Here is a 7927-nt window from a genome sequence, read left to right on the forward strand (position 1 = left end):
ATTTATATAGACACAAAGATAATAATAGTCTATGTGGTATTAAGGCCACTAATGACATTCCTCTTGAAACCCTTAAGTAACTTGTGGATGATATGGTATTTTTTCATGAAGCTAATGTCTTCAAAGATAAATATTGGAGAAAAGTCTTTAAAAAATATGATGACTTATCGAGAAAACATATCAATAATTCTAAAAGTTTGATTTAGTTCTTCAATACCACTAATTCAATCCATAAAAAAATTATAGAATATTAGATAGAAACATTACTACCCTTCCAAATACTCACTTGGGTTTATCTCACTCTACTAAGTTTACTCCACCTAACTAAAGGAATAAACTTATTGAAAGGTTCCAAAAAAATGGTAGGTTGGAAAGGGAATCTCCTCAGTCTTGGTGGTAATATTCAATTGACCAAGTCCTTCCTTCAAAGTATCATTGTCTTCTTATTCTTTCTATTTATTATTCTTGTATCTATCATTTCCACTATTGAGAAAATCCAAAGATCTTTTCTTTGGTTAATTTTAGATGTGAAAAGAAGATTTGCACGAGTTAATTAGGATATAGTTTCCAAACCTAAGTTGTTAAAAATAATTGATCAATTATATATTGTCTTTGATTTTATACAAAATGTCACACATTCACCAATCAGTGTCTGTCAAGCTCACTCAGGTGATGAAGATAGTTCAATATGTCTATTGAGCATTCCAATATTTTCAAAGTTAAGCTAACACTATCTATTGAGTTCACTCGAGAGACAAAGGAAAGTTGGGAGGTAATGAGTGTTAACCAAGATCTCTCAGTTACCAAAAAGATTTGTAGAAGTCAGTATCTACCGAGTTCACTCAAGAGAAAAATAAAATTTGGATGAAAATTAGTGTTAACTGAGATCACTTGGTTAATGAAGGAAAATCTATTTTAGTTAGTGTCTGCCAAGAAGGGTTGGCTAATAAAGGATTTTCTTGTTTTGGCATATTGAGTTTAATGGATTTGCTTGATGGTTTTAGAAGAATGAGGAGATGAATATAATTTTTTAAAATTTGTATTTAAGACAAAATTGATAATGTATAAAATATAAATATCAGGTCAAGTTGTGGGATTGAGAAAGAAGAAAGAAAAAAAATGTGTGTCCAGATGAGAAGATGCTTAGAGGAAACAAATTGGAAGGATAACAAAATATCCTTGTTGGGCTGCAAAGATACATTTGATCAAGAAGGATCAAGTATACAAGACAAAATTGAGATTTGAAATCAGCAAAGATAAGTTTTCATTAACAATTAGCTCATATCATTGTTACTATTTAACCATTATAGCAGTGAACTAAATCTCTTAACAAAGTTGGCTTAATAGATATTTATAATCCTCTAACAAGGTCACATTTCTAGATTGAAGTGTCTAAAGATCTCTAACAAGGCCACTCCTAACAGGCTGAATGAATCCTTTAATAGGGTCACACCTAACAGTATGTTTTGTATCCTTTAATAGGGTTGGCTCCTAATAGGGCTCAATTTAGAAGAGTAAAAAGTACTAATTAGTTGCAATTGGTGGTTTTTCCCAAAAAAAAATTCCATGTTAAATCTTGGTGTCACTTGTGTTCATGCTATTTATTTAATGTGTATGAAACTAAGTTAATTAAGGCTAATCATATTAAACATCTAAAGATATGAATGCTCGGTAGTTAAAGAGTTATAGTTGATTTTTTTATTTTGTTCGTACTTGATTCATCTCTTCCCTTTTAATTATTCCTCTTTTAATTCCAACAATTGGTATCAGAGATTTTGGTACTTATAGAGAAGGTTTGAAGCACCTAATATAAAGATTAGAATGTCTTATACAAGAGAGATTCCCAAGTTGAACAAAGTTAAATTTACAACACGACATGAACTTATGAAGTTGCATTTGGAAACCATCAGTGATTTAGGATTGAAGTATTTAAACAATTATTACAAGGCTACTCCTAGAGAATTAACTATAGAAGAAATTACTAAGAAGTAAAATCATAACATAATGATGATTGATATTTCTTCTTCTCTTAATTATGTTGAATTTGATGAAGTCAAAGGTTATACTAGTGCTCATGAGATGTGGACCAAACTAAAAGATATCTACGGAGGAGATGATAATGTGAGGAGAGCCAAAGAAAAATGTCTTAGAGGCCAATTTGATAAGATGAAAATGAGAGAGGATGAAAAAATTGTAAAATATGTTGAAAGAACCAAAGCTAGTGTAAGTGAAATCAACACCTTTGGAGGAGACATTGATGATAAAATAGTTATAAGAAAGGTACTCAAAACCTATCTTCCTATTTAAGAAATTAGAGTATCCGCTATTCAAGAGATGAGATGTGATCCTAATAATAAGATAAATCTAGATGCTTTAGTGGGAATATTGAAAGCCTTTGAATTAGATAACTATGATAAATATGTTCCTACTTCTACCAATCTTGAATCTACATTTCAAGCCAAGTTGTCACTTGAGAAGATAGGTGGAAAATAAAAAGGCAAACAATCTAATAGTGAAGAAGAGGAAGAATGTTTTGACAGTGATCTTGAAGTTACTAAAGCCCATTTTGCAAGAAAATATCCCAAAGGTAATGGGAAGTACAAAAGAAAAATTCCTCTAATATGTTTTTCATGTGAAGAAGTTGGTCACATTTTTGTAAGGTGTCCAAACAAAGAAGGAAAAAATGAAAAGAAAAGAAGTAAGTACAAAGGAAAGACCAAATTCAAAAGCTACAAGAACTCCAAGGATAAAGGTAAGAAATCTTGTTTCACGGCAAAATATTCTGATAGTAGTGATAATGATGAAATGGTCTATATAGCTATAAAAGATGAATAAGATAATGAAAATGATAAGATGACACTTATCTCTCATATTAGTAAGAATGATGTATGGATTGTTGATAGTGGTTGTTCTCATCATATGTCTGGTGATAAATCAAAGTTTGAACATATGATGGTGGGAGTGTTATATTTGGAAATAATGAAACTTATTATATAAAAGGAAAAGGTTTCATTTCACTAACAAATAAACTCATATGTGACAAGGCCTACTAGGTTGAATGACTAAAGCATAATATATTGAGCATGACATAGTTGAACAACATTGGATTCAAGGTAGAATTCATGATTGGGAAGACCAATTTTCTAGATGGAAAATAAAATCTAGTTGGATCTAGTAATCAAACAAAAGGTAGCTTATTCTACATAGATCTTAGTGAAAGTTCATATTCCATTGCTCAAGTAGAAGATGGTTATGGCATACAAAGGTTTTTCATGTGAAATTTGATAACCTAGTCAAGAAAAAAAAAAGAGTAAGAGGTATTCCTAGTTTGAGGAAAGCTGATATGGGTCTATGCAAAAATTGTCAAATTGGAAAGATGGAAATGACTAGATTCAAAAGAAAGAGTGATCATTTAGAAGAAGTCTTGGAGCTAGTTTGTAGAGACCTTTGTAGAACTATTGGCATAGAGAGCTACAATAGAGATAAGTATTTCATTTTATTTGTTGATGATTATTCTAGAATGATGACTATAATGTATTTGAAAGATAAGTCTGAAGCATTTCAAAAGTTCAAATGGCATCTGGCTAAAGTTGAGAAATAGAAAGGGAAGAAACTAAAGTGTCTAAGGTTGAATAGAGTAGGTGAATTCATCTCAAATGAATTCAATGAATTATACATGGAGAAGGGAATCAAAAGACAAGTATCAACACTTGGTACACCTCAACAAAATGGTACATCAAAAGAAGGAATAGATCTATCATGGATTGTGCAAGAACCTTGATGATAGAAAAGAATGGTGCAATCAAATAATGGAAGGAAGCAATCAGTACAATAGTTCATACCTTATACCTCTAGAACATATAGAGAAACCTAAAGATTTTGTAGATCCTAGAAAAAGGGACATGGTTTGTAAACTACACAAAGTATTATATACTCTCAAACAACCTCCCAGAGCTTGGTATGAAAGACTATATAGTTATTTGATGAAGACCAGATTTCAAAGGAAAAATGATAACAACAGTCTATACATCAAAGAAGGAGAAAAGAAGGAGATATTGTTGGAAAATATTTTTGTGGATGATATATTATTTACTGGTTATGATGACTTATTTAAATACTTTTGTAAGGAAATGAGCAAGGAAATTGAGATTTTAATGTTTGGAGAGATCAATTTCTTTGTTGGCTTGCAGATTCAATAGAAGAAAGATGGTATCTACATTACTCAATCTAAGTATATCAAGGAGATACTAAAGAATTTTGGAGTGGATGATTGACGACTAGTTGGAATACCTATGTCTACTAGACATAAGCTTTGCAAAAATGATGATTCTAAGGAGTAGATTAGACCACATCCAAATCTATGATTGCAAGATGATAGTATGTTATGCATACTAGGCCTGACATTTCTCTTGCATTTGGTATGGTGTTAATATTTTCAGCTAATCCTAAAGAAAATCATATGATGACAATCAAGAGAATCATGAGTTATCTAAAGGGTATCAAAGATTATGGCTTATGTTATAAGAAATGAGGAAACTTAGATTTAAAAGCCTTCAATGATGTTGACTGGGTAGGAAGCATTAATGACAAAAAGAGAACCAGATGGGGCATTCTTTCTAGGTAAGATACTAATGTCTTGGAAATGAACAAAGAACAATTGCATCTCTCAGTCAAAAAAGAGGCAAAATATGTTGTAGTAGCAGTCAATTATTCTAATATTATTTGGTTTAAGAAATTATTGGTAGGAATGAAGGTAGAAATCAAGGATCTAGTGGTTATGTTTTGTGATAACACTATTGCAATTAACATATCAAAGAACCTATGATGCATACCAAGACCAAGTACATTGTAATAAAAAATCATTTTCAGAGAGAATTAGTGCAAGGCAAGGACATAAGTTTGGCATATGTGAATGGTAAAGAATAGATTATAGACATATTCATCAAGCCATTACCTAAGCATGAAATTTTGTATCTTAGAGGTAAGATAAGGGTCATTCCCTTGTTTGGAGCTCACTAAATGAATTTTAGTGATGCATAAACTAGAGCACATTGAAGATTAGTCAAGTTGATATACTAATTAAAGGGAAAATTGTATATGAATCAATACTTGAGGTATATTAGATACTATATTGTTTATTTTATTTTTCATAGGATGTCAAAGAGGGATATTTTTTTGTCTTATATCAAATTTTTTTTTCTATATCAGAGAAGATGTCAAGGAAGGAGAGTTTGATGAAGAAGAGGAAGAACTTGGTTTGGTATCAAAGAGGGAGATTTTTATATCAGGATAAGATGATGAAGTCAAAAGAGTTTTCTGATAGATAAAGTTATCATGAATGAGAATCAAAATGAAACTAAGGATATTACCCTTGCTTGTATTTTTTTGTAAAATTTCATTGTATTATAACATGTTTTGTTCCCATCAATGCCAAAGAGGGAGAATGTTGAAAATAATTGATCAATTGTATATTTTCTTTGATGTTACAAAAAATGTCATACATTCACTAGTCAGTTTCTGCCAAGCTCACTCAAGTGATGAAGATAGTTCTCTTTCTCTATCAAGCATTCTAGTTTTTACTGAGTTTAGATGATAGTGTCTACCAAGTTCAGTCTACAGATAAATAAAATTTGGAAGATAATGAGTGTTAACTGAGCTCACTTGGTTACCAAAGAGAACTCACAAAAGTTAGTATCTACCAAGTTCACTCAAGAGATAAAGAAAATTTGGCATGAAAACTAGTGTTAATTGAGCTCACTTGGTTACAAAAGAAAATGTATTTTGATTCATGTCTACTAAGGAGGGTTGGCTCATGAAGGGTTTTCCTGTTTTGGCATATTGAATTTAATGGATTTACTTGAAGGTTTTATCTAATTGAGGAGATGAATATTTTTTTTAAAAAGTTGTATTCAAGATGACTTGATAATGCATAAGATATACATATAAGGTCAAGTTGGGATTGAGATAGAAGAAAGAAAAAAAAAATGTGTGAAGATAAGAAGATCCTTAGAGGAAGCAAAAAAAAGGTCAATTTGGGATTGAGATAGAAGAAAGAAAAAAAAAAAGTGTGTGAAGATAAGAAGATCCTTAGAGGAAGTAAATTGGAAGGATATCAAAATACATATAAGGTCAAGTTGGGATTGAGATAGAAGAAAGAAAGAAAAAAGTGTGTGAAGATAAGAAGATCCTTAGAGGAAGCAAATTGGAAGGATACCAAAATATCATTATTGGGCTGCAAAGATACATTCAATCAAGAAGGATAAAGTATACAAACCAAAATTTAGATCTGAAATCAAAAAAGATAAGTTTTTATCAATAATTAGGTTATATCATTGTTACTATCTAACCATTATAGTAGTGAGGTAAATCTCTTAATAGAGTTGTCTTAACAGTTATTTGTAAATCCTCTAACAAGGTGGCATGTCTAGATTGAAATGTCTAAATACCTCTAACAAGGCCACTCCTAATAGGGTGATTAAATCCTTTAATAGGGTCATACCTAATAATGTGTTTTGTAATCTTTAACAAGGTTAGCTCCTAACAGGGCTCATTTTTGAAGAGTAAAAAATAGTAACTAGTTACAATTGGTCATTTTTCCCAAATTGGGTTTTCACATTAAATCTTGGTGTCACTTGTGCTCATGCTACTTATTTTATGTGTATGCAACTAAGTATATTAAGGCTAATCAAATTGAATGTCTAAAGATCTGAATGCTTAGTAGTTACTGAGTTAGAGTTGATATTTTAATGTTTGTTGAGTTACAACAGAATAGAGTTTCACAAAGTTTTATGTTTTGAATTGTATTGACATCTAAGGGATCTAAGATTTATTTTTGTGGTAACTAATTCATCCCTCCCCATTTTTTTACTCTTATATTTCCAACAAAGTGGGGCTCTATGTTGATCTCGGATTGGTTTTTCCATATGAGTGACAATACACAAGGTCATTTACTAGAAAACACTTAGTTCATGCTGAACTTAAGTTGTTAGATAGTGCATGCCAAGTGAAATATGTAGTATGTGTCAAGCACCAGAATGTGTCGATTAGAGAATTAGTGTTGAGTTGCATTTAGAGGCCAAGTTACAACATTGAAGATACAGTGAATGCCTAGAATCAAGGACTTCAAATCTCGAAACTAATTTGCACATAGTAGTTTGTAATGGCACAAACTTCTATGTAAACCATTTTTGGGCTGCCTTGAGGATTATTTTGTGATTCTAGATGATAAGAAAAAATATTTATTAAAAATCCTTATGTAGTAGATGCAATCAATAAGATTTAGGGAGGAATTAAGTGGAAAAATGGATGAGTCTCAATCGTTGATTCTAACCTAACCCTAAATCACCTAGGTCTTCTTAAGGAAGGAAAACCCTAAAACATTGTATGAGTGAAGAGACAAGTTTGTATGTACAAATAGAGAAGTCATGGTGACTAAGGAGTTGTGATTGAAATATGGATTACATAATCAATTAGAGGGAATAGAGGAAAGAAGGAAGGAGAGAAGTGATGCATCTGATTAGAGAGGATCAAGCATACATCATGAAATGAGATGATCTTATATCTAGTAGAGAGGTTCTAACTGAAGGATCATTACTGAGACATTCTAACATGTGAGTCCATAAAAATCTCTTAACAAAGTAGTCCTAATAGGATGTTGTAATTCCTTTAAAAAGGTGCTTAAGTTGAAGTCCTTTAACCAGAAACACTTCTAATGCAATATGTGTCAATCACTAGTATATATCAAGTAGACACTTAATGCTAAGTCACTCAAGTGTTGAGTAAGTTAATAGATGCTGAGTAATTAAGATGTCAAGTGAACAAAAGATTCTAAATCATTCAAAGGGTGAGTTACAACATTAAAGATATAGTGGATGCCAAGCCTCAGAGAATTCAAGTGGTGAGTAAACATTTTTCACATAGTAGTTTG

Source organism: Cupressus sempervirens, chromosome 1 (genome assembly GCF_028749045.1).
Source record: "Cupressus sempervirens isolate cs-2001-9-10 chromosome 1, ASM2874904v1, whole genome shotgun sequence".
Classification (NCBI taxonomy): domain Eukaryota; kingdom Viridiplantae; phylum Streptophyta; class Pinopsida; order Cupressales; family Cupressaceae; genus Cupressus; species Cupressus sempervirens.